This window comes from Bufo bufo, chromosome 5 (assembly GCF_905171765.1).
Source record: "Bufo bufo chromosome 5, aBufBuf1.1, whole genome shotgun sequence".
Taxonomy (NCBI): domain Eukaryota; kingdom Metazoa; phylum Chordata; class Amphibia; order Anura; family Bufonidae; genus Bufo; species Bufo bufo.
In genome coordinates this window covers 556,624,550-556,651,113 of record NC_053393.1, presented here as the reverse complement: position 1 = coordinate 556,651,113, position 26,564 = coordinate 556,624,550, and the positions used below count along the sequence as shown (strand labels likewise).

Here is a 26,564-nt window from a genome sequence, read left to right as displayed (position 1 = left end):
CCAATGCAAAACCGGTCATGCTGGAGGATGTTGCAGGCAGCAGAACGTTCTCCACGGCATCTCCAGACTGTCACGTCTGTCACATGTGCTCAGTGTGAACCTGCTTTCATCTGTGAAGAGCACAGGGCGCCAGTGGCGAATTTGCCAACCCTGGTGTTCTCTGGCAAATGCCAAACATCCTGCACGGTGTTGGACTGTAAGCACAACCCCCACCTGTGGACGTCGGGCCCTCATATCACCCTCATGGAGTCTGTTTCTGACCGTTTGAGCAGACACATGCACATTTGTGGCCTGCTGGAGGTCATTTTGCAGGGCTCTGACAGTGCTCCTCCTGTTCCTCCTTGCACAAAGGCGGAGGTAGCGGTCCTGCTGCTGGGTTGTTGCCCTCCTACGGCCTCCTCCACGTCTCCTGATGTACTGGCCTGTCTCCTGGTAGCGCCTCCATGCTCTGGACACTACGCTGACAGACACAGCAAACCTTCTTGCCACAGCTCGCATTTATGTGCCATCCTGGATAAGCTGCACTACCTGAGCCACTTGTGTGGGTTGTAGACTCCGTCTCATGCTACCACTGGAGTGAAAACACCGCCAGCATTCAAAAGTGACCAAAACATCAGCCAGGAAGCATAGGAACTGAGAAGTGGTCTGTGGTCACCACCTGCAGAACCACTCCTTTATTGGGGGTGTCTTGCTAATTGCCTATAATTTCCACCTGTTGTCTATCCCATTTGCACAACAGCATGTGAGATTGATTGTCACTCAGTGTTGCTTCCTAAGTGGACAGTTTGATTTCACAGAAGTGTGATTGACTTGGAGTTACATTGTGTTATTTAAGTGTTCCCTTTATTTTTTTGAGCAGTGTAAAACACTTACCTTTCACACAATATCCATTCTTTAGCGTTTTCCCTAAGGCTCGATGTTCTCAGGAAACATCACCACCACATATCTTTCTGGTAACGCGCGTCAACCTCTATTGTTGTATGCCTCCGATATGACCAGACCATGCACCTGCAAAAAAAAATTATAATAAAATTAGCCACAAAAGGAAGCGTGGCCGGAAGCTGACATGAGCAGACGCATGTAGTGGAGCTCCGGACCCAAATCCCTAACTTATAACTGATCCTGACACTTATTTGCCGCAAAAATTACCTCCAGAACAGGCAGAAGGTCGGGAAAGACCCGCAACACGAACATGTCCCGGAATAGAGCGCAGTCGGCTGCAGACCGGCTACGAGAGTTTGCCCACGTGGAAGACCAAGATGGCGCAGGCTCTCGCTCACCCTCATTAGACGGGACACAGAAGGATCCTGCACTTGAAGGAGCAGCGCATACAGCCGCCGAACCATCTCTTAAGCAGGTTACTGAGCAGCTGCTGCAAGCAATAGCCACCTGCCGCCCATCAATGGTGGGTAAGCTGGAGGAAGTGAAAGTGGATATAGGCCTACTCCGCCATGACATGCAGGCCATACGGGACCGCGTTAAAGAGACAGAGGACAGGATCTCAGACGTGGAGGATCGACTGCAACCACTTCCCATTAAAATGCAAGAGCTGGAGCAAAAGGTTAATTTTTGGCAACAGAAATGTGACAACTATGAGAATCGCACACAGCGTAATAATTTGCGGATAATTGGGATGCCTGAAAAAGCAGAGGGCAATAACCCATGTGCATTCGTCACTACCTGGCTCCGCAATTCCTTCCCAGAAGCAACATTCTCAACGACGTTTATTATAGAACGTGCACATCGCGTTCCCGCCAAACCCCTTCCACCGGGAGCTCCTCCAAGACCTCTACTTGCAAGGCTACTGAACTCTATGGACAGAGATCATGTGCTGCAAATGGCGCACACTAAACAGGAGCTACAGGAGGATGATAGTAGGGGTAAAATAATAATCTCACACGTTACAGGAGGTATTTAGTACTAGTTGTAGTATCTAGTTTGACAACAGTCCCCGCTGGCATAGTTTTCCGGGAGACGGCCGGATCCCATTAGAGGTTAGGGATAGGGTCCCTGGTTAAGTTACAGTTTGTTTATATACAAGATCTACAGTGCTACTGGTAAATTACCATATGCACACCCCGTTTACTTGAAGTGCCACCTTACAAACGAGGTATTTTGTCTATAAGTGACAAGAGTGATGTGAATGGTATAAGGTTGCATCAGGCAGGCCCTCGCAGTATATGTCAGGGTAAGCCTGATAGTTCAAAAGTTATGTGTTATGTGCTGTATCGGAAATGATGAAGTGTTGGGAGAAAAAAAAGAGGTAACTAAGGTCATTTACACAAGATTGAAATGGCGGAATTACGTATAATGTCCTGGAACGTCAGAGGACTGGGTACAGTTAGGAAACGCACCATGGTATTTTCTGCAATCAGGGGATTCAATCCACATATTCTCTGCTTGCAGGAAACCCACTTAATGGCAGAAAATACTAGACATATACAAAAGCCCTGGGTTCAATGGGCACAACACTCATGCCATACTAGCATGTCAAGGGGAGTGTCTTTCATGGTACACAAGTCCCTTAGATGGGAAGTGGAAGCATGTCAGATAGATTCAGCAGGGAGATATGTGTTCGTAGCTGCGTACATAAACTGTATATTATAGGTTATTCTTGGTGTATACATTCCACCGCCTTCTTCCTTGCAGGTGGTTCAGCAGGCGGTGAGCTTTGCAGCCTTCTATCCGTCAGCTCGTATAGTAAGTCTTGGAGACTTCAATATGACCCTAGACAGGAATCTAGATAGACATCATCAGGCAGAGGTTGCTGATAACCGCCTAAATAATAGGACGTCCCTGGCTGCATTAATGGAAGAGGTAGGATGGACGGATATGTGGCGACTTAAATATCCTGACATCAGACAATACTCATGTCATTCAACCAGTCATAACACACTGTCGCGAATAGATTATGCCATGGGTAACTCATCTATGTGTTCCTTAGCTTATACTATAGAATACGGACCAAAAGGTATTTCAGACCATGCACCAGTACAATTAGTATTGGGGCTGGGAGGGGATGTGATCAGATGCTCAACGCGGATTAATCCTTTTTGGTTGTCCCTGTTTGGTCCGTCTGATCGCATTCCCGATCAATTGCAGATTTTTATGGAAGGACATGAAGAGGAATTGGATTGCGCATTATTGTGGGAAACTATGAAGGCGTATCTTAGAGGTTGTCTCAGATCTACTATACCATTCATTAGAAAGTCATCAGCTAGACAAGAGGAAAGATTGGCGGCAGAGTGTTCCAGATTGGAAGCAGCATATATTGCTGACCCCAATGATTTAAATAAAGAGTCTTGGTTAATAACAAGCAGTCAGTACCTTGCTCTACTTAAAGAAAAAGCTCAAAGAAAAATGTTTTTTTGTCAAACAAACGTATTTTGAACTGGGTAACCAGTCCAGTATACTGCTCGCTCACATAGTTAAACAAAATCAGACATCCCCAGCAGTATTGCGCATCAAATCATTGGATGGACAGATATTATTAGACCCGGAAACTATAGCAGGTAGATTCCAAGAGTACTATAGGGATCTGTATGAGTCTAAAGTGAATTATGGGATAGATGATGTCATGCAATATCTTGAGGATCTGGAATTCCCTACTTTAACGCGGGAGGCAGTAGAAAGTCTGGAGGCCCCTATAACTGCTTTGGAGTTGCAGGATACTATAGCACAGTTAGCTAGGGGTAAAGCCCCCGGTCCAGATGGACTACCTCTAGAAGTGTATATTAAATATGCTGCCCACATCAACCCACTTCTGTTGTGCATGTACAAGGATGCATTTCAAAATAGATGCTCTCCACCATCAATGTATGATGCAACTATAGTAGTACTATTAAAATCGGGCAAGGAACCAGATGAGTGCGGGTCATATCGTCCGATATCCTTATTAAACATCGACTATAAGATCATAGCAAAGTTGTTGGCCATACGTCTTGGAAAAGTAGCTAACACCTTGGTGCACCCGGATCAATCTGGATTCTTACCAGGCAGGTCCACCACTGATAATATCAGAAGGGTGCAAGTTGTAACCCAGATAGGACTACAGAAGAAGGAGAAATGGGCTTTGGCGTCCTTGGACACAGCAAAGGCGTTCGACTCTGTTGAATGGCCCTACTTATTTCAGGTTCTTAATAGATTTGGTTTTGGCCCTAACTTTATACAATGGGTGGAAATGCTATACAAAACATCCTAGAGCGGGCATATTGGTGAATGGGTTGCTGTCGGATAGTTTCAGCCTGGGACGAGGGACAAGACAAGGGTGTCCATTGTCACCACTGCTATTTGCCTTGGCTATAGAGCCGTTGGCTATGCGAATAAGGGTGGACTCGCAATTCCATGGAATTCAAATAGGAGAGCATTAGGATAGGGTCGGCTTATATGCTGATGATATGGTGCTCTTTATGTCACAAACGGAACTCACACTCCCTAGAGCAATCACCATAATTGAAATATTTAGCCAGTTCTCAGGACTAAGGATAAACTGGTCCAAATCGACCCTATGCCCTCTATATGAGTTAGAAGACTCTTTCCCCCAAGGGGAGTTACCTATTGTAAACAGTTATAAATATTTAGGGATATACATAACAAAAGAGGTCACCTCCTTTCATACACTAAATATCCAACCTCTCAGAGTATTGCAAAGAAAAATTCAGGGTATGGCAGGGATTGCCTTTGTCTGTGTCAGGAAGGATAAACTTGATAAAACTGATTATTTTACCGAAATGTCTGTATATTCTACAGCACGCACCATATATAGTCCCAAAAACATTCTTCCAGAGAATTGCCTCCTTGATGTCACCTTTTCTGTGGGGTGCGAACAGAGCCAAGCTATCTATATTAAACCTGTCACGCCTTAAAAAGGGGGGAGGCATGTCCCTGCCTGATATTCAATTATATTACCTAGCTGGGCAATTGAGAAATATTAAGTCATGGATGTCACAGGGAGACGGTCTCTTCAGGCAGGAGAAACAGCTAGCAGACTACCTGGAACTTACCAATTTATGGCCAGTTCTAGAGCTGTTCAGGTTTGGACAGCATGTAAACGTCTACATGGGGTGGAGTCGGATCTGTTGGAAACCCCGATTTGGGATAATCCCATGTTTCCTGACTTGATGGCACTACAAGAAGGAGCGTTCTGGAGGGAACATGGGGTTGTCACATTGGGAAACCTATATAGCAACAATGTTTTCAACGATTATGAGTCCATGAATCACAGACATGAACTTCCTAGACGGGCATTCTATAGATTCCTACAATTAAGACATGCCATGCAAACACACTACAGAGATACCCCAGTTCAATTGTCAACATTTCCAATGATCGGAGTTATACGCTCTCAAGGACCGCGTGGCTTTATATCAGCATTATATACCCACCTCCTAGATGTTAAACTTAAAAGTAATCCGATGCAAGCATTATCTAGATGGAAAGCTATGATTCCAGATTTGTCTAATGATGACGAAGAGAATATTCTGGAATCCCCCACACTAGTGTCACCAGCCATAAACAAGTTCATTCAAGTGTGTATAATACATCAGAGCTACCTAACCCCACAGAGGCTACATAGGATGGGTAGACTTACCCATTCTGAGTGTCATAGATGTGCGTCAGCGGACGCAGATTTTTGGCACCTTATCTGGGCATGTCCCTACATACAAAAATTTTGGGAAGAAGTGGTAAAGCTACTTTCAGACCTATTGGACAGCGCAGTGCCATTGCAACCGAGGACCTGTCTCTTTGGAATATTGGATGAGACCCTCTACTCTCATCATGTAAGGATATTCCTGAGAGAAACACTGTTCTTAGCACGTAAAGGATTAGCCATTAGATGGATGGGAGATAGGGCACCCACTTTAGCGCAATGGAAACAATTGGTTAATACTATTATACCTTATGAGAACATAGTTTTCAAGAATAGAGGCTGCACGCCCAAGTTTCAAAAGGTGTGGGGGGTATGGTGTTCGCCACCGAGAACTCTTTATTCAGCTCAAAGATTAACGGAAGCCTCAAGTTAGACTGTCAAAGTTTGAAGGGAGAGAGGGGGTGGGACATAATGAAGTAGATAAGCCACAATATGTGAAGGATTTTAATGATGCTATTCTTTGATAAAAATGTAAACATCTTGTATGGAAAAAAGACACAATTATACAGATACAGCACAGGAGTTTATTGTTTTATATATTGTATTATATACATGATATTTGTACGCTTCGATCTGTTCTTACTGCTATGTAACAAATATGGATTATGTACAAAAAGTGTCATTATAATTGGCTTTGTGTGTTCAATAAAGCGAATAAAAAAAAAAAAAATTTGCCACAAAAATGAATGTCTTGCTCTTATCCATGTCACATTTCTATCAAAATGTTTATTTAAATAGTTCAAGATGCCATCAGTTTATTAAACATTTCTATATTTTAAAAATACAGGCATTGAGGGACACAGCACCATGCGACATCCCAAAGCAGTCCCCAAGGGTGGGAAAAGAACAGCCATGCCACCGGTTGGGAATACAGGTGCAGGAGAACCATGTGACCCAACAGGAAAAAACACGGAATGGGCAAGAGGTTCCATAACAAGGAAGAAACCTCAAGGAAGAAGCAGTGAAGACTGCCGGCACCCCAGGACAAATGCCTTGAAGAAAATCCCAAATGCAAGAAGGCAGCAAAAGGGAACACCGAGCTCAGCCAAGGGCTGGAGAAAAAATTAGGACAGCACCGCGTGTTGGAACTACCTAACGCTCTAAATTGTCACAGACCAAAAGAGCGAAAAAACCTGTGGCCAACCCCTGACAGGCCAGGGGAGAAAGGAAACAGGGAAGCACTGGAAGCCAAACGAGTGAGGGAAGCCATAGCAAGGCTCACATGTGAAGGGAGCAGGTCTCCCCTCACTGCAAGGCAGGTGAAGAAGTTAAGCGCCCCCTATTTAAAGGTGAAAACCCAAGGCTGCTAGAGGAAACCGCCAACCCTTGGAGAAGGAGGGGGTTGTAAGTAAAGGCCAGGAAAAGAGAATGATAAGACCTGCATCCCAAAAACAAGAGACGAGGCTCGAGCCTCTGAAAACAAGATATCACTGTGAAGCGCAAGACCAGAGGAAACTATGGGCATATGAAGTATCAGGGGAAAAAGGAACCAGATACAGGCCCAGGAAATCTCAGCAGGAACACACTGGACTGAGAGACATGGGAGTAGAAGCAAGGAGGAGGGGCTGGGAAGATCGCAGCCTAGCAGGCCCAAAAGCCGGGGCCTCGATTTATGAGGAGGCCGGGAATGGAGCGAGGGGGGCGGGGCGAATCGCGGCCGACCGAGGGCCCTCTGGACCCACAAAACTAGGTGAGGAGGGTAGGGGGGGAGAAGCGACGCCTGGGGATGGGCGGATCAGGGCAAACGGAGCACCTGGGAGCTGGGAACGGGCCATGGAAGATGAGGCCTAGTCCAGGCAGAAGCCGGGGACTAAAGTAGCGGGGAAGGCCGGGGAGAAGACTGTGTGGCCAAGGAGGAGAGAAAAACCAACCAAGGGGGAAGAGAAAGGAAGGGAAACAAGAATATAACCCCCCCACCAAGAAAAAAAAGGGGGGGGGGGTTGGCTTGGAGGAAGATGGAGGCTTCCCAGGACCCCCAGCTAAGGTGGAGCCCACCCCCTGGCCACAGGAGGGAACCTAACCCTGGGGCAGGGACAGGGGAATATACTCACCATCCGATATACTCACCATCCGATATCTTCGGGCGCCGCAGGGTCACCCCTTCGGCAGACTCAACACGGGAACCGTGGGAATGCCGGCAAGCCACTGCGGATGCAGTCTGTGGGGACTGGGTGACCGGCGATGGTACAGAAGTACGCGCCCGCAGGGGGGGGGGCAACTAAAGTGGAACAGGATGGAGCAGGTATAACGGTGGAGATCACCGAGACCTGAGAAGAGAGAAAAAAGAATAAAAACAGCAGGACCTACAAAAAAAGCAGGACAGGTCTGCCTCCTACGGACACTAGACTAAAACTGAATAGCCTAGTGCCTGTGGAGAGGGTATAGCCCACCTGGGAGGAGCCAACACTTTTTGTGTCTAGTGCCTCCTAGTGGTAGTTGGACGTATACCCATGGTGCTGTGTCCCCCAATGCCATGCACGTGAAATAGGCTATAACAGTATTTACATTTTTCAAGATATAGTTATAACAGTGGAACTCGAGCATAATTTCTAATACATATAAATTACAAAATGTAATAATTTCATAATAAATAAAAATAGACAACCCCTTTTAAGATTTTTTTCCATAGCACCTACAATTACATGGGATTTCCATCCAGAGCAAGCCTCTCCAAGTTTGTGTAGTCTTCCACATCTAGTAATTGATTATGCAGTCACCTGGAAAGGAAGAAAATATCTGTCAAAAACCTATTTATTCAAATTTTCAATCAGACACATAGGCATCAAAGTTTACATTATATTAAAACACAAACTTGTGTATAGAACATACGAGGAGTTTATGGAAAAAATAATAATACAAACAAATTATAAAAGCAAAATGTGTCACTGTATCCAGCTCCCATCACACACACACACACACACACCTTCCATAGCTGCTAGAAAAAAAAAGTTGCTACAATCACACGGCCTATAGACCTCATACAGACTGTCAGAATTATATAGACTATTATACATACCTGAGTGCATCCTGAAAAAACTTTCATGTCATTTGTTCACTCAGCTGCAAGTGCATTATTCTAGGTGTTTTTGGCTGCTGCATGTAAATCCCTGGATGTCAAAAGAGAGCAGGAGATACCAGAGAAGTAAAAAGGTGTTCACTGCTAGGAGGAGACGTGGATGTCTACTGAATTTGTAAAGCCAATAATCTTTCTAAAAGAGAATAATTCAACATACAAGTTATAATAGACTGTTCGGAATTTTTTATTTTGGGACCCTTCTGTCTCTTGGGGACTTTAAGTAGACTTAATAAAACGAGATTTTTGTGAACTCACCTGTAAAATCTCTTTCTTGCTTAGTTTCATTGGGGGACACAGGACCGTGGGTATAGCTGCTTGCTGCCACTAGGAGGCGACACTAGGCTGAAAAGTGATAACTCCTCCCCTGCCGGCTATACCCCCTCCAGCCTGGAGAGAACATATCCGTTTGTGCCCAAGCAATAGGAGTAGGAAAAAAAATTTAATAAAAATCAACAACTGACAAATGACAGTCGGACCGAACCAGAACTGCGGACCGTGCAGGCCCACCAACCGCCACCATTGGCGGCAAACAGAATTACTGGGTGGGAGCTGTGTCCCCCAATGAAACTAAGCGAGAAAGAGATTTTACAGGGGAGTTCACAAAAATAACGTTTTCTCGCTCGTATCATTGGGGGACACAGGACCGTGGGACGTCCTAAAGCAGTCCCCGGGGAGGGAAACAAATCACCATCCCATGGAGAAAAACGCCCTCGAGGATGCGTAATCCACTGCCGCCTGCAAGACCTTGCTGCCCGGAGCAGTATCCACCGATGCCTAGGAAGGCACCCGGAAAAACTTGTAGAAAGTGCGCCCGGAAGGCCAAGACACTGCCCTCTACCGCTGGAAGCTAATGCATGGAGCAGATAAAACCGAGAAGCGCCTACCGCTGGTTGGGTAGGCCATAACTCCGCCGGGCGGTGCAATGTCCTAGGAGCAGAATGCCCGAGCAACTGTCAGACAGATATACCTGGAATATGCCCCTTTAGAGATCGTCAATTTGACCAGGACCCCCAGGAAACAAACAGGTAAGAGTCCGTACCGCGGAAAGCGTTAGTTATGGACTGATGGAAAGCCTGCTCTCTATAATGCGACAGAGAAAGAAGAGAGACCATGTCTGAGATGGGTTGGTAAGCGGCGACTACCTTCTGCAAAAAAGGAAGATACTGGGCGGAGCACTGCCTTATGCTAATGACAAGGGAAAAAAGCACTTACAAGAAGGCGCTATCGACTCAGAGAGCCGCTGGGTGGAAGATCTGCCACCCGGAATGCTGCCTTCCCAGAAATAAAAAGGAGAAGACTGCGTCCCAGAGGGAGGACTTGTTCCTCACTGAAAGCCCCCAAACGATTCACAGGTCGCTCCTGGCCGCAACTGTGGAAGCAGAACTAAAATCCAGGTCCACAGGAACCCCTTGTGGTTAAGAGAACGCCCCTTAGGAAGCGGTAAATTGTACCAATGCCCCTACAAACGTAGAGGCTTGTGGTGGGACTTCTAGCGAGAGAAGCTGCTTGAGAAACCACCGAAAAAAATTCCCACTGCAGGCCAACGAACCAAAACCTCGGAGAAAGGTAGAAGTAAAGCTTATGTGAACATCACCAGTGAAGGGAAGCCCCGTAAATGACCATATATTGACAATGTGGAAATCCGGCCTGGAAGGGCAGACGACCAAGATGAGAAAAATACTCTTGCTTGGTGGAGTGCAAATACGACGTCCAACACCCTCACCGTACCCGGGAAACCCTATTCACGTGGAAAATTAGAGGTGGGATTCTATAGCCGTACCACCTATGGCTATGTAGGGACTAAGCTATCGAGAAGAGCGCACCCAAAAGGTAGGTGCTGAACAGCTATGGCAATTACGCCATCGCCAAGCCCGAGTTGACTATAGCAGAACAACGGTTGTCGGAGCAACGGTCAATTATCGGTAGTGTAAACCATAAAGAGGCCAGGGCTAAGCCTATTGCCAACTGAGACTGACACTCTACAGAATCTATTGGTACAGCAATACTCCGCCGGAGTAGGAGGCCATATAAGGAAAGCCATCAGAGTAACGCTAACGCCATACTCCAGCTGAGGAGGAGGCCACCCCGTCGAAGTCACTGATTCCAGAATCAGAGGAACCAGTCACCCGACGAAAGAACTGCGCCGTAGCAAACCTAGTATATAGTGGAGACGCTAATACGCCCTGTACAGTAGGAGCTACAGTATGCGGGGAGGCCTAAGGACGCCCAGTAGAAACATGGTACCCTTGTGACCCAGATAAGGATAGCCAGCCTTAAGTACTCCACCTAACAAGGGGGGTGCTGAACAGGAGCAGCCGCCGAAGTAGTGACTGAGGTGGGCTGCCCCACTGCAGCGACTACAATCTCTAGCCCTAGCGTGTAACCTTCACCACAGAGAAAAACACGCTGTAATGGCTATTGCGGAGTGCCAGCAAAAACACCCTCACTTAGAAAAGGAAGAGTGGTGGACAAGGAATACAGAGACAGTGCCATTCGGTGTGCTGTATCGTAATATCAACATGTCGAATAATGACGTGCATTGTCGAGGCCCAACACCGTGACCGACCTGAACGGTGGAGACTCATGGGGATGGGAGGTCTCTAGGACACACAAGTGTTGCTGGGTGCCCCCTCCTGAACGGTTGACATCTTTGCGCCCAGAACCCGCACCGGAAGAAAAAGACGAGCACAACATGGAAATAGCCACAGTATCCAGTGGCAGTATCCCGATACCACTAGCTGCAGAGTACAAGGCCCAACGGCACCGACTGTTGCCACAGCCCACCTTGAAGGAAGCCAAGGCATCTAGTGTCGTGGCATAGTTGAATTATAGCATGCCAAGATGCTTAGGAGATTCCCCCGTTAACGGATCGCTTGTACAGTCATGGCCAAAAGTTTTGAGAATTACATAAATATTGGAAATGGGAAAAGTTGCTGCTTAAGTTTTTATAATAGCAATTTGCATATACTCCAGAATGTTATGAAGAGTGATCAGATAAATTGCATAGTCCTTCTTTGCCATGAAAATTAACTTAATCCCCCCAAAAAACTTTCCACTGCATTTCATTGCTGTCATTAAAGGACCTGATGAGATCATTTCAGTAATCGTCTTGTTAACTCTGGTGAGAATGTTGACGAGCACAAGGCTGGAGATCATTATGTCAGGCTGATTGGGTTAAAATGGCAGACTTGACATGTTAAAAGGAGGGTGATGCTTGAAATCATTGTTCTTCCATTGTTAACCATGGTGACCTGCAAAGAAATGTGTGCAGCCATCATTGCGTTGCATAAAAATGGCTTCACAGGCAAGGATATTGTGGCTACTAAGATTGCACCTCAATCAACAATTTATAGGATCATCAAGAACTTCAAGGAAAGAAGTTCAATTCTTGTTAAGAAGGCTTCAGGGCATCCAAGAAAGTCCAGCAAGCGCCAGGATCGTCTCCTAAAGAGGATTCAGCTGTGGGATCGGAGTGCCACCAGTGAGGTGAAGACTTTTGGAAGATGGCCTGGTGTCAAGAAGGGCAGCAAAGAAGCGACTTCTCTCCCAAAAAAACATCACGGACAGATTGATCTTCTGCAGAAAGTATGGTGAATGGACTGCTGAGGACTGGGCAAAGTCATATTCTCCGATGAAGCCTCTTTCCGATTGTTTGGGGCATCTGGAAAAAGGCTTGTCCGGAGAAGAAAAGGTGAGTGCTACCATCAGTCCCGTGTCATGCCAACATCCGGAATAATATCGGAGAGCTAAAGATAGAAATCTCTAAGTGTGAGGGCATGCGCAGTAGCCTGTGCCGAATAGGACTTAAATAGAAGTGTTGACGCATGCGCAGTAGACGTTGTGAAACGGGATTCTATCAGAAGTTTTGACGCATGCGCGACAGGCACACAGAGTAACTTGGGAAAATCTTCTAAGTTCTGACGCATGCGCGTCTGAAGGGGTGACGCGAATAGATGACGGAAGAGAAGCTCGTAAGGTATTTGATAGGAGGATCAGGCAGTCACACGAGTTCTGAACAGGGATAGGGCAGAGGATGACTAAGAGCCCACCCCTAACAGGTATAAGCATTTACTTACGAAGCACTCGTGTTGATAGTAGTTCTATCCCCTGATGAAGCCACATCTAGTGGCGAAACATGTTGGGAGAGCTCTAGCTTGATATCTTTTTTAATTAGGGATGTGATGGACTCAGTGTTTAAGTAGTGAGAACTGCAGACTCACTATACTTGGACGCACCAGCGGCAGCAGCTAAACTTAGAGTGGCGCTAATAAGGAATCTCTCCTAGCGATACATTTGAGTCTATTTCTGAACACTCTATATGATAGCAGTGACAATTTAGGTGAATTCAGTGGGAATTATCCCAAGCGACTTAGGACGCACTTATGGGAATATTCCCAGTATACTGCCGGTGGTAACATCACAGCACCCTTAAAGTTTTAAAAGTTTTTTCTTTCTTTTCTTCTCTCCTGTTTTGTATTAGTTTTATTGATGGAAATAAATGTTAAGTTTTATTTGACTAGAAACAGGAGCTTTGTAGCCTTTGGCTATTTGAACTATATAATTTATTAATCCTGGGTCCAAAGGGGTCTATGAAACAGAATTGTACAAGTGGAGGTCAAACCCTCCCTTACTGACCCCCTTCAAAATAGCAGACAGGCTTACCCCTAGTCGTGCTGAAGAAGGGATTTTTTTAGAGGTCTGTAATAGCTTTGCATTTGAAAAAGAAATCCTACTGTTTATCTCTATTAGCCGCATATAGAGAACCAACTTCAGTGTATATCTACCCTAGAATAGCTATAGACAACAGAGCATCTATTGATCATTATTATGAATATAGACTCTGTATATCTGATGTCCACAGTGTGATAGATAGGAGATGAAAATTTAAGATCTACCCCCAAATATAATGGCAGGCTTTCTCAAACAAAAACTGAGTTTGGAAAATCTGACCCTGGAAGCAAGTCAGGTCTTCTCTAATGCACATATTCCATTGGGGCAGACAGATATAAACATTGCTTTCAGGAATTTAAATAAAACCTATAGTCAACATATACGGTCGTGGTGGGAAATAGCAAGCCTTGAAACATACCTACAACAGGGTATGGTATATAGAGGTTTACGTATCCCTTTGAGACCTAACGTACATCTAGAGGATACCCAATTTACAAAGGGCTGGGAGGATCTCCTAACGGAGTGTTCACTCAGACTAATCAAATATCTGTCTGAATACGAAAAAGCTTTCTTTAATAAAATCGACCAACAGCTCGAGAAGGAGATCCAAGAAATACAGGAGTTCACCCCACACCCGGAATTCCTTGACCTTGAACAAAAAATCAAGAAAAACATAGAAACTTTACAACACGAAATAAAGGAAAGGAAACACGTAAAGTACCTGAGAGATCGCACTGATTTTGAAGGCAACCGTGTATATATTTGGAGGAATAATAGAATCAATAACCGGAATTCTCGTAGAACATACAGGGAGAATTCAGAGACAGAAACCTCTGGCACAGAGGGATCAGGTTATAGCTCAACTGGACAGGGAGATCGCCCTAAGGGTACTAAACGAAAAAATAAAAAAAGACAATATCCCCCTAGAAAATCATCTCTTGAAAGACGCGATCAGTCCCAATCATGTCCAGGGGGGTTAATGCCAAAACAGGGGACAACAATAAATCCCGGTGGTACATCTATTCTATCTTATCCATCTGCCTCCACTCAACCCTTTTCTTTTGGGATTCCGGGTCAGGGACAGAATGTATTCCAAACACAAACATCACAAGGATCTACCCAGGCACTTCCTCCCCCAACCAATGTGGGAGAGAGGACCTCAAATATTGCCCCCCTTTTTTTAGGACAAACAGGGGTTCAACTGAGGGACCGAGAGAGATGGGGCTACAACAAATAGTTGATAGGACACAAAATGAAGAAATAGATGAGAAACAGATTATTAATCTATCTAATTACACCTTAACACCATCAGAAAAATTACTTCTATCCAAAGGCCTTACCTTTGCTCCGGTCCCCCAATGTGATAAATTCCTTTGGATTAAAGATGTGAACCTCTTCGCACGGAAACTGGCTCTACATAAGGTACATAAAAAAGAAGAACATGATGCTCGTATACAATATGAGAAGGAAAGGAGATGTGTAGAATTGTTGGAAGCATTACAGAAGGAGAGTGAGGGTCATCAGATTATTCCTGACCCCCCCTTCTCTACTTTGAAACCTAGATCAAAAACTACACCACAATTCACACAATTCCAGGAAATAGAGACCTTTGTACAGCTTGTCACACAGGACATCAAATCATTACAGATGAGGAAGGAACATATCGAACCAAATTTGAACACTCAGGAACAAGAAGCCCTAGAAACCCTAAAGAAAAATGAAAGGATCATAATTAAACCTAGTGATAAAGGGGGCAATATAGTTATTCAAGACCGAAAAGACTATATAGACATGGTATTGAAACTCCTAGAAGACAAGCAGACGTACCAACTTCTACCTAATGACCCTACGAAGGAATATTTGAATGACTTGAAAAACCTATTACAGGAAGCTTTCCAGACTAATATAATAACCAAAGAAGAATATCAATACCTCTTTAATAAAAACCCTATGATTTCTACCTTCTACTCATTACCGAAGGTGCATAAAAATAGAAAACCAGTACCAGGTAGACCGATTGTGTCTGGTAATGACAACCTTACACAAGCCTTAAGTGAATATATCGATCAAATCCTACGACCTTTCGTTACCACCTTACCTTCTTATATAAAAGACACCAAAGACCTCCTTCTTAAAATAAACGACATCATAATCACAGAAGGCACCTATTTAGCCAGTCTTGATGTCGAATCATTGTATAGCAATATCAAACACTCACTGGGGATACACGCAGCTGAATATTATTTGAGCACCCGCAGCCAAAACTTTAGTAGGCACAATAATTTTGTATTATTATCACTTAAATTTATATTAGAGCACAATTTTTTTGTCTTTCAAGGACAATATTATAAACAAATTAATGGCACCGCGATGGGGACGTCTTGCGCCCCAACCTACGCAAATTTATTTTTAGGGTGGTGGGAGAATTGTCATGTCTTCACGGAAGAGATGTCGTCGTATGTCTGCCACATTATTTTCTGGGGCAGATATATTGACGACATCTTGATCCTGTGGGATGGTGACCGTACACAGTTTCAGGAATTTGTCCAGACGCTAAATCGAAACAATATAGGTATGAAATATACGCATGAAATTCAAGAACATGAAATAGTGTTTCTGGACCTTAAAATAAGAAAGAGGGAGGACAGTTGGTGACAGAGGTCTTTAGGAAACCTACATCGACAAACAGTTACCTGCATTGGAACAGTTGGCATCCAGTTTCCCTTAAGAAAGGCATTCCGATAGGCCAATACTTAAGAGCACGTCGTAACTGCTCGGATGAAGCCTCCTTTTCTCGGGAGAGTCAACAACTGCTTCAAAGATTCAGAAAGAGGGGTTATCCCAAAAGATCCTTGAGAAATGCGTACAATCGAGCTATTAAAACAAAGAGAGAAGATCTTCTAAAAGACATATCATCTAAAAGAAATGAGACCATTAGATGTATAGGGACTTTTGATGGATACAATAATGAAATCTATAGTATCCTAAAAAAACACTGGCACATAATAAGATCAGATAGAGACCTCAATTTGGTACTTACCAGTAATCCATCAGTTACATACAGACGAGGCCCCAATCTTAAGGATCAACTGGTCCATAGCCACCTCATGGAAGAAGGAGCCAAATGTGGCAGGAGAGTTGAGAGATACCATGGATCAGCCCCATGCGGGGACTGCTCCTTCTGCAGGTACGTTCCACGTATTAAAAAATATATCAATCCTGTGGATAAAAAGGAGTATGAGATAAGGCAACTGATCACCTGTAAAACTCAAGGGGTAATCTACCTAGCCTCTTGCCCCTGTCCAAAACTCTATGTGGGTAAAACCACACAGGAATTGCGACGTCGAATATCGGGCCATTTAAGTACCATAGAAACAGGTAAAGACACAGCAATAGCCAGACACATCAAGTACTTTCATAACAACAAGAGTACAGTACTGCGCTTCTGGGGTATAGAGAAAATATCTCTAGGACCAAGAGGAGGCAATCTGGATAAAAAACTATTACAGAGTGAGGCTAGGTGGATACACAGACTGGGTACAATGAGTCCACAAGGACTAAATGAAGGGTTTTCTTTTACGGCCTTTATTTGATTATAAAAATAAAAATAGGAAATTGAAGTTCCCTTTCTCTCTCTCTATGTAAGAGTAGGAAAAAGGGAAAGAGCATACCAACAAAAGACCTCTAATTATCCCTTAATCTATATAATAATGCCACAAGTCAATGAAACTATAAGGCCAATTTACTTATTGCATGTAGAAATATTGGTATGAATATTGATACAAATAACAAAAAAATAGAAAAATTACAAATATAAAGTAAACTTACATGGAGAAAGGGAAGGAGGAAATTGATCCTCTCCGTATCTTGAAAAAATGCTCTCTCCCCCCCCCCCCTTCCCCTTCCCCCTCCCTCCTGTAAAAAGAGGGGAGAAAATGAATAAGAAGACTCTAATTTGTATGACTAAAGATATGAAAGAACTAAGCCCCTATATAGATATATGTGGCTAGCAGACAAGCCATAATATATAAAAATCTATTACATCTTTACAGTGCATCACCTAAATAAATAGAAATATATGGTGAGTAATAGTGTGGCAAAATTCAAACTGCCAGATGAGTAGGGCTTCATATTGAATAGAGATACAAATTTTAAAGTGCCGACGCATGCGTAGATAGCCTATTCAGACTAAAAAAGCAGAGAATACACTCTATGTCCCAAGACATGCGCACCAGAGACCTAAGAAAAAGAATCGGAAGAAGAGTGTTCACACATGCCCAAGATACATCCGGAATAATATCGGAGAGCTAAAGATAGAAATCTCTAAGTGTGAGGGCATGCGCAGTAGCCTGTGCCGAATAGGACTTAAATAGAAGTGTTGACGCATGCGCAGTAGACGTTGTGAAACGGGATTCTATCAGAAGTTTTGACGCATGCGCGATAGGCACACAGAGTAACTTGGGAAAATCTTCTAAGTTCTGACGCATGCGCGTCTGAAGGGGTGACGCGAATAGATGACGGAAGAGAAGCTCGTAAGGTATTTGATAGGAGGATCAGGCAGTCACACGAGTTCTGAACAGGGATAGGGCAGAGGATGACTAAGAGCCCACCCCTAACAGGTATAAGCATTTACTTACGAAGCACTCGTGTTGATAGTAGTTCTATCCCCTGATGAAGCCACATCTAGTGGCGAAACATGTTGGGAGAGCTCTAGCTTGATATCTTTTTTAATTAGGGATGTGATGGACTCAGTGTTTAAGTAGTGAGAACTGCAGACTCACTATACTTGGACGCACCAGCGGCAGCAGCTAAACTTAGAGTGGCGCTAATAAGGAATCTCTCCTAGCGATACATTTGAGTCTATTTCTGAACACTCTATATGATAGCAGTGACAATTTAGGTGAATTCAGTGGGAATTATCCCAAGCGACTTAGGACGCACTTATGGGAATATTCCCAGTATACTGCCGGTGGTAACATCACAGCACCCTTAAAGTTTTAAAAGTTTTTTCTTTCTTTTCTTCTCTCCTGTTTTGTATTAGTTTTATTGATGGAAATAAATGTTAAGTTTTATTTGACTAGAAACAGGAGCTTTGTAGCCTTTGGCTATTTGAACTATATAATTTATTAATCCTGGGTCCAAAGGGGTCTATGAAACAGAAATGCCAACAGTAAAGCATCCTGAGACCATTCATGTGTGGGGTTGCTTCTCATCCAAGGGAGTGGGCTCACTCGCAATTTTGCCCAAAAACACAGCCATGAATAAAGAATGGTACCAAAACACCCTCCAACAGCAACTTCTTCCAACAATCCAACAACAGTTTAGTGAAGAACAATGCATTTTCCAGCACGATGGAGCACCGTGCCATAAGGCACAAGTGATAACTGTCACGGCTGAGGATGGGGGAAATCCTCAGCCGTGTGAAGCCAGATGATGTTATGGCTGCTTGGCCAGGAAGACAGGATTAGGGAGCAGGTCATCTCCTAAACGCATTCCTAACCAGACCCTGACTCCTAGCTACATGAGCCGACCTTGATGGTAGGAGGGCTCATGCTCCGGAACCTAGAAGTCCCTGCTAGCCCTCAAGATGGCCCTAAACTAGGAGCTGAGTAAGACAACCCACTCCTCCTAGACACGGAGGAGCAGGAGTCTCAATGGCCAAGCTGCTGGAAAATGGGAAACATAAACAGCTCTATGGATATGGCAGGTGAACAAGGAGTTCCACCTACCTGCCACAGCCTTGCTGACTGGATCCCTGTGTAAGCAGGGTGCAGATCACAAACACATCCCCACACAGGGACCCAGATCCATAGCTGCACAAAATCACATGGAAACATCAAACAGACATCACACATAACTAGAAATAAACTTAATGTGACATTATGGTTATGACCACAGGGGTGGCTCTCACTGGCAGGTAGTAAAGACAGGAGGCTGCTTTCAGCTAAGCATGGCTGAAGCAACCTGCAGGCCTGGAAAAGCAGTGAGGCTTTATAGGCCAAGAAGCCACACCCCACAGTCAGACACACCCAGTGAGACACACACACTAGGAAGGAGATTAACCCTTCCAGCACCAAAGAAGGGAAACACACACTAAAAAGGAAAAGTGTCCAAACAACACATACACTGTGGCTGTTGCCGCAGGCAACGACATGGGTGGCACTCATGTCCAGGGAGTCAGCCCGAAGGCCGGGACACTGCCACCACATGTACAACAACGACCAAACGTTGCCACGGGCAACCACAGTGAGGGGAAGATGTACGTGCACACCACACATAACACAGAGTGTACACAGACATACATACACACACACCTAACAGAAGGATTGCTAGGTGCAACCGCATGCACAACATAGCAAGCTGCCATAATACAGCTCAGAGTGCTATGCTGCCACATACATACCGTTGCCAGCGGCAACCACAGGTGAGGCAAATACCACAGCCCTCACCTGTGATTGACAATCAAACTAAACCGCTGACAACCGCATGCGGTTCAGGAGTCACGGTCATAGCCATGGCCGTGACAATAACTAAGTGGCTCGGGGACCAAAACGTTGACATTTTGGGTCCATGGCCTGGAAACTCCCCAGATCTTAATCCCATTGAGAACTTGTGGTCAATCCTCAAGAGGTGGGTGGACAAACAAAAACCCACTAATTCTGACAAACTCCAAGAAGTGATGATGAAAGAATGGGTCGCTATCAGTCAGGAATTGGCCCAGAAGTTGATTGAGAGCATGCCCAGTCGGATTGCAGAGGTCCTGAAAAAGAAGGGCCAACACTGCAAATACTGACTCTTTGCATAAATGTCATGTAATTGTCGATAAAAGCCTTTGAAACGTATGAAGTGCGTGTAATTATATTTCACTGCATCACAGAAACAACTGAAACAAAGATCTAAAAGCAGTTTAGCAGCAAACTTTGTGAAAACTAATATTTGTGTCATTCTCAAAACTTTTGGCCACGACTGTAGAAGAGGGTAATGCCACGGAAGCATGGTGAAGGCCAACGACTGATGGAATAGCATTCAGTGGTAGTGCCATCCTCCGGTTAAGGAAGGGGAGAACCTGATAATCACAACCGCATCCAACGGTAGTGTAATTACCCCAACTATGGAGGGGGTAATGTCTACGGTAAGCACTGCACTCAGTGGTAGTGTAATCACTCCACCTATGAAGGGGAGAAACATATACAGGAAATACTGTAACCCAAGGTAGTGCAAGTACCACACCTATGGAAAGGGGAAATGTCCACAGCAGGAACTGAATCCAATGGAAGAGAAATGACACCCTTATGGAAGGGAAAAATGCATATGACCAGTCCTGTACCCGGTGGGAAGAGTAATTCCTCCACCTATGTAAGGGAGTAATGAATACGGTAAACACTGCAACCATTGATAATGACATAACGCAACCTATGAAAGAGGCTAAATGTTCACGGACAGTATTGTACCCAGTGGAACTGCAATTCTGCCCCCTACGGAAGGGGGAGCGTCTATGGCTGGCACTGATACCAGTGCTAGTGCAGTTAGTCCCCTATGGAAGGAGGAAATACATAAAGTAAGTACTGTATCCAGTATTAGTGCAAATGCCGCCTAAGGAAGGGGGTAATGCATACAATCAGTATTGCTGGCTAGCATGGACGCCATCTCAGAAGATTGAACTGGATTCATATCAGAGTCCGAATAACTGATCCCCCCTTCAGAGCCAACTCCTTCAGGAAGGGAGGGTTCTGAATGTGACTTTAGGGGGGAAGGGTGGAGGTGACAGAGGAGAAATATGTCCTGCTCTGTCCGGTTCATGCACAGTTCTACCTCTCAGCATCTAGCCATGACTGTTGCAGGCTGCGCCGGACAGGGCCGGCCTTTGGGGTGTGCGGGCTGTGCGGCCGCACAGGGCGCCATAGTAACAGGGGCGCTGGGCGGCCGACAGCTCGCAATGTAATCTGCGGCAGGCGAGGCAGCACTTGTGTTCTCCCTCGGGGCGCCCCCTCCATCTCCCCCTCCCCTGTCTGACCTGCCTGCTGCCCCCGCCGCTGCCAATAAGAAGAGAGACAGGAGGAAGAGGGGAGGGGCTGTGGCCACTGCGCCACCAATGAAGATAACTGACCTGAAATACAAATACAGGAGGCGGGTGCCGGAATCAAATAGCCGACACCCGACCTCTGTGACAGGGAGCTGCAATCAGCTGCAGTTGAGTTAACCCTTCAGGTGCGGTACCTGAGGGGTTAACTGCCGCTGATCGCAGCTCCCTGTCACAAAGGTCGGGTGTCGGCTATTTGATTCCGGCACCCGCCTCCTGTATTTGTATAAGAAACGTTGTTGGCACAGTGCGCCCCCCCCCCCAAACACCCCAGTATAAGAAACATAATTGGTGGCTCAGTGCGCCCCCCCCCTAGTATAACAAACGTTGGTGGCACAGTGCGCCCCCCCCTAGTATAAGAAACATTGGTGGCTCAGTGGGAAGTGCCAATGAGGGTTAAAAAATAATTTTAAAAAATTAACTCACCTCCTCCAGTTGATCGCGTAGCTGCGGGTCTTTCTTCAGGACCTGTGGTGACATCACTGAGCTCATCACATGACCCATTACCATGGTGATGGATCATGTGATGTATCATGTGATGAGCACAGTGATGTCACCACAGGTCCTTTGACAGGTCATAAAGAAAGAACAGAAGATGATCAATTGGAGGAGGGGAGTTAATTATTTTTTTATTTTTTAACCCTCATTGGCACTGCCCACTGCGCCACCAATGTTTATTATATTGAGGGGGGGCGCACTGCGCCACCAATGTTTATTATATTGAGGGGGGGTCGCACTGCGCCACCAATGTTTATTATATTGAGGGGGGGCGCACTGCGCCACCAATGTTTATTATATTGAGGGGGGTCGCACTGCGCCAATGTTTATTATACTGGGGTGTTGGGGGCGCACTGCGCCACCAATGTTTATTATATTGGGGGGGCACACTGCGCAAATGTTTATTATACTGGGGTGTTGGGGGGGCGCACTGCGCCACCAATGTTTATTATACTGGGGTGTTGGGGGGGCGCACTGCGCCACCAATGTTTATTATACTAGGGTGTTGGGGGGGCGCACTGCGCCACCAATGTTTATTATACTAGGGTGTTGGGGGGGGCGCACTGTGCCACCAATGTTTATTATATTGGGGGGGCGCACTGCGCACAACGATGGGTTAGGGAAATTTCACAGCAGAGTGCGCATGCGCTGGGAGCCTCGCCGGCGGTTAGGGTAGGGAAAAATTATGGGCCAGTGCACAGGTGCTGTGATCGGATGGATGTTCTCAGCAGGACACCGGCCGACACTGCGCATGCGCTGGGAGCCTCACCAGCGGTTAGGGTAGGGAAAAAGCACTGGCCCGTACGTAATTTTTCTCTTCCCTAACCGCTGGTGAGGCTCCCGGTGCATGCGCAGTGTCGGCCGGTGTTCAGCTGAGAACATCCATCCGATCACTGCGCCTGCGCATTGGCCCATAGTTTTTCCCTACCCTAACCGCCGGCGAGACTCCTGGCGCATGCGCACTCTGCTGTGAAACTTCCCTAACCTGACGTTGTGCGCCTGCGCGGCGCTGCACACCTCCTCACGTCATGTCCGGTGCAACCGGAAGTGACGAGAGTAGGGAAATCTCACGAAGTAGGGAAGTATAACATTACACCGGCCTTTGGGGTGTGTGGGCTGGTAACTACTTGGTTGGATAGTCAGCCAGCCTATGCCATGATGCCAGCAACAAGCAGTGTTTTTTTTTTTTGGGGGGGGGGGGGGGGCGCCACAAGGTTAGCTCGCACAGGGCGCCTGGACACCTAAGGCCGGCCCTGGCGCCGGAGGTGATATAACAATCAAACCACCCAGGGGGTGGAATATGAACTACTACAGAACCACTCACCGGATTGTGCAGGTGGTGCTTAATCAACCAACGACCCAGGAGGGTGGATTGGGATCCATCAGATCTGCCCCCCTGGATTTGCGCAGGTGGAGCATCATCAACCAAACGGCCCTGAAGGGCGGATTGGGAATCCTTTAGATCTGCTCCCCTGGATTTATGCAGGTGGAGAGTAATCAACCAAACGGCCCCGGAGGGCGGATTGGGAACTGTGCGCCATCCTCCACTGTCTGGGATGGGACATAGGCCCAGTCTGGTACCTCACAATTAGGGTGGTCCTGCGGTGATATGGGCTGAGGGGGCAGGCTACCTGTAATGCCCCCGCCTACTAGATAAGAGGGAGGAAGGGGTTAAGTTCCTTAAAATCAAGGAATTTGGTCTGCAGGGAGATAACATCGGATAATCCGATGCTGGCTGCAAGAGTGGCTTATCATGAAGGGTTAACCCAGTTGTGAGAACCGGGGGTGGAGCTCAGCGCGGTCCTGGGGGAGGGGGGCAGCTAGGCGGGAAGAGTTTGCGCTTGAGGGACGAACCCGCCCCATCCATACCTGGAATGAAAGTTGCGGCCTTGTACGCCGCAAAGCCGGGACCTAAAGTTCTACGGCCAACCGGGAATACTGCCGGTCGGTTAACAGAGGGACTCCGGTGTGCAGGATGTGCCCGCTCGCGTCCACCGGCCGCAGGAGCCCACCCCGCGGGCCGTAAAGAGTGAGGCCCCCGGAAGGTTAATGATGCGGCCTGTCGGTACCGGCCGCGGGAGCCCACCCCGCGGGCCGGATATAGGGATGCGGCCTGCAGTAAAGGTGGCCCCCAATGTGGAAGGCGCAGGCCGCAGGATCTTCTCTTCACCCTTTCTCAGAGTACCAGCAGGGTCACCTCTTCAGCCGCTGGCACCCGAAGTGGCAGGAGACTGGAATGGCGGGGGTCTCACCGGATTCAGGTGACCCTTTGGCTGGCGGGAAGCAGGGGAGCTGGGCTGCCCTGGTCCACTTTTGCTTCTTTGGGAGGGCGAGCGGTGAGGGGATCCGACACCGGCCTTGCTCCCGGGGTAGACCGGGGAAATAGGCCCCTCCGTTTCCCCTCGCTAAAAGGGAAAAAGATAAAACAAGAAAGAACAAAATAAGAAAAAGGAAGCCACCCTGCTAAAGCAGGGAGGTCTGCCTCCTACGACACTAAGCTAAAAACGGATATGCTCTCTCCAGGCTGGAGGGGGTATAGCCGGCAGGGGAGGAGGTATCACTTTTCAGCCTAGTGTCGCCTCCTAGTGGCAGCAAGCAGCTATACCCACGGTCCTGTGTCCCCCAATGATACGAGCGAGAAAACAACTTTTACATTTTCTCTTTTCGTCCGGTCCTAAAGAAATGTTTAGGCACTGTTAAATAATACATGGATTACCTTCTGGGATGGCAGCCACTTTGTGGAAAACCATTGATAAAAATGTGTTTTTTTCTGCCATATCTCACTTGTCTGCAGAATCTTCAGAGAGTTATTAAAACTTTCCATGTCATCAGCATGAGCAATATTGCGGATCATGTTTAAAATTTTCCTTTGATGCTGGTAAACATTGTGATCTTTTTTCTTCCCCCACTCTGTCCGTGCTTTTTCACGGTGAAAATCACAAAGCATAATGGTTGCATCTGAAATGGAAATATTAAAATTTGTTAAATAAAAGAGTTAGTATAAATAAAATTTGAAATCCTGTGGAAGCAGAGAGTGTAAAATAAATGCATTGTTTGGACCTGAAACCTGGTGTCCTAAAGTCGTATCTGTGAGAATGACCCCCGAATAAGAGGCGATCCCTTACAATTGGTGCCGGATGCGGGCAGCTGTCCCTGCTGAGAAGTAAAAGTGCTGGAAGCCTGCTGGTTTGCAGGAGCAGCGGCTGCTGGAAAACTGCTGGTGTTAATCTGGACATTTTTTTTTCTGTGGTGCACAGTGTGCAGGATTTAAAGGGCCAGAAGCCAGTGAGAGAGACTGACCTGTTTGGAAGGACTGTCAGTTGCTATGGGGTGGATGGAGGATTTCACCAAGCAGCTGATGCGGGCCAATCTGAAGGCTAGCCAAAGGCAAATGATGTGGCAACAGGAGCAGGAAAAGCTTATGTGCGGGTTGGACAAACCAAGAGACGTCCTAACCCAAGGAGTTTCCCATGGTTTCCGCTGTGCGGAGAAACCGGACAGTGACCTCGCGACCAGGAGCCAAGAACTGCAGGTTCTCGGGATGCGGTTGGATGCAGAGGTGGTGTATGCCGTTGCCAAGGGCAACCGACAGGAAGAGAGTGAGATGGAGAGCAGTGCGGCTCTCAAGGTGCACAGGGTCCTAGAGAGGATGCGGTAGATGCCGTAATGCTGTTGCTAAGAGCAACCAACCTCGACAGCAGGCAGCTGCCTGGCAACAGAGAGAGCGCTGCTGGAGATGTGGCCAAGTGGGAAGGTGTGCACCTGGTTGTCCTATGACCAGGAATCCAAGATGGGAGGTACCCAACATCCCGGAGAAGGAAGATGACTGCTGGGGAGACGTGCGTACAGCACTGGGAAGCGCCAAACCCGTGACGGCTGTGGGTAAGAGCATTCAAGTTTCTTATACAGCAGTTAAAGTGACAGGCAGCGGGGCTCTGGAGGTTGGGCATGTGGCTGACCAGTGCCCTGTCATGGTCTTACCTGCTTGCTGCTCTCCTTCGTTTGACATGTGCTGGCGGCCATCTTGGGTCCTGGGTTTCTTGTAGCCTTCCACCCTGCGGCTCCTCCTTCCCCTGGGAGGAGCTGGATGCCTAGCTCATATATATAGGAGGTCTGTGGCTTCAGTTCCTTGCTTGGTCCTCTTGTGTTCACATGCTTCTAAGACTGCTGCTGCTTCTGGTTCCTGATCCTGGCTTCGTCTGACTACCCTGCTGGTTCCTGATCCTGGCTTCGTCTGACTACCCTGCTGGTTCCTGATCCTGGCTTCGTCTGACTACCCTGCTGGTTCCTGATCCTGGCTTCGTCTGACTACCCTTCTGGTTCCTGACCTCTGGCTTCGCAAAGACTCTGCTCGGTTTCACCATCCGTTTGGACTTTTGCTTAACAGCTTTATTTTCAATAAAGCCTTCTATTTTCACTTATCTCTTGTTGTACGTCTGGTTCATGGTTCCCTGACATTAGGACCAAGCCCTGAATTCTGACGGTACAGGGCCATCCTCGCTACCCACGCTGGTTGCCAGACTTGATCAGCAGGATCACCTGTTGGGTCGGTTCGCTGTGGCGTTGCAAACCCTGCTTGAACGCACGGC

General features: G+C 46.6%; 1 long non-coding RNA gene across 1 annotated transcript; it reads right to left on the bottom strand.

Annotated features, from left to right (window-relative positions):
* Nucleotides 1-874: 874 nt before the first annotated feature.
* Nucleotides 875-24,904, bottom strand: LOC121000884. Its single transcript, XR_005778925.1, has 3 exons — nucleotides 24,692-24,904; nucleotides 8,287-8,367; nucleotides 875-1,008 (listed from the first exon to the last, which is right to left on the bottom strand). It is a non-coding gene; the product is annotated as an uncharacterized LOC121000884 (long non-coding RNA).
* Nucleotides 24,905-26,564: the final 1,660 nt, after the last annotated feature.